Raw genomic sequence first — 1,215 nt, forward strand, 5'->3', positions numbered from 1 at the left:
GCAGATCGTTTTGCTACTTTTCACATCCCACATGCACTTGATTTAATGTTGCCTTTGAGAAACCCTGTTCCAATGCAGAGCTGACGGTAAAGTCTGGTGTCACCTGAGCATGCGCTCCCACCTGCCCGAGCCTGCCCCTGCTTTCATCTTGGAACCTTTAGCTCTAACCCCAGGGAGCTGGAGACCCCTCCCTCCGCTCTCCCTGCACCGGGAGCCCCACGTGCGGCCTGTGACCATGGCCCAGTGGCCCCAGCGCCCACTGCCAACCAGGCTGGAGTCAGGAGACCTGCAGTGCACGCAGCCTTCAGGAGAGGGAGCCCAGAATAAAAACAAAAGACCGAAAATGACCCTTGTCGGGTGCGACAAACTGCTTCACCTGTGTTTCACATATTAAGGTGATTTCAAAATAATGTTTCCATTCATCTGTCCCTTTGTAAATTGTTTATTTTGTATGGTCTATAAATAATTTTCAGTGAGTGCTTCTTAACACAACTAAGCTTCAGCACAGCCACGGGAATTAATTTTCTCTTCTGACACGGTGTTGCTGTTTGAACTTTAGAAAAATGTAAGAGGAGACCCCCTGGGCGTGCTTATAAATTGGCATGGTATGCAGAGTTAAAAAGAGAAAGGTAAGCAGGTACACCCACAGAGAATGCCTCACTGTAGGGGAAAATATCACTGAGTAGTTTTGTTAATATTTTTTATCTTAATCTTGGGTTTGCAAAAATTACAGAATATGTGTAAATGAATAAAGAAAAATAATTTGGCTGTGTTTTAGACAGCATTAGCATATATTGTTCAGCACAGTAAAATATATTTGAAATTTGAACCAGAGATGTGGATTCAGCTGAATATTTTGTGAATCTTTCTTAAAACCTAAAATTTGTAGCCTTCTAAACGGAATAAAGAGTTACAGCAGATGTCCTGTCTTCCTGCTGGTGCCGTGTGGGACTGGGCCGGCCTCTCCCCACCTGCTCTCCCTTCCCGATGCAGCGGGGCCTGGGTGGTCCCGGGGTGGGGGGCCTGCTGAAGTGAGGGTGTGCATGTGCAAGCGAGCACGTGTGTCTCAAGCTCTGAGCGCTGGGGACACCCCCATGCAGAAAAGAGCCCCCTCTTCCTGCTCCGGCCAGAGTCCAGGGCGAAGAGGCTGCAGGGCTGGTTTCTGGAGAGGCTGCCCTCCTGCGCGGGGCAGGCAGGCTGCCCTCTCCTCTGTGT

The sequence above is a fragment of the Talpa europaea genome (genome assembly GCF_964194135.1).
Source record: "Talpa europaea genome assembly, chromosome: 2".
NCBI lineage: Eukaryota > Metazoa > Chordata > Mammalia > Eulipotyphla > Talpidae > Talpa > Talpa europaea.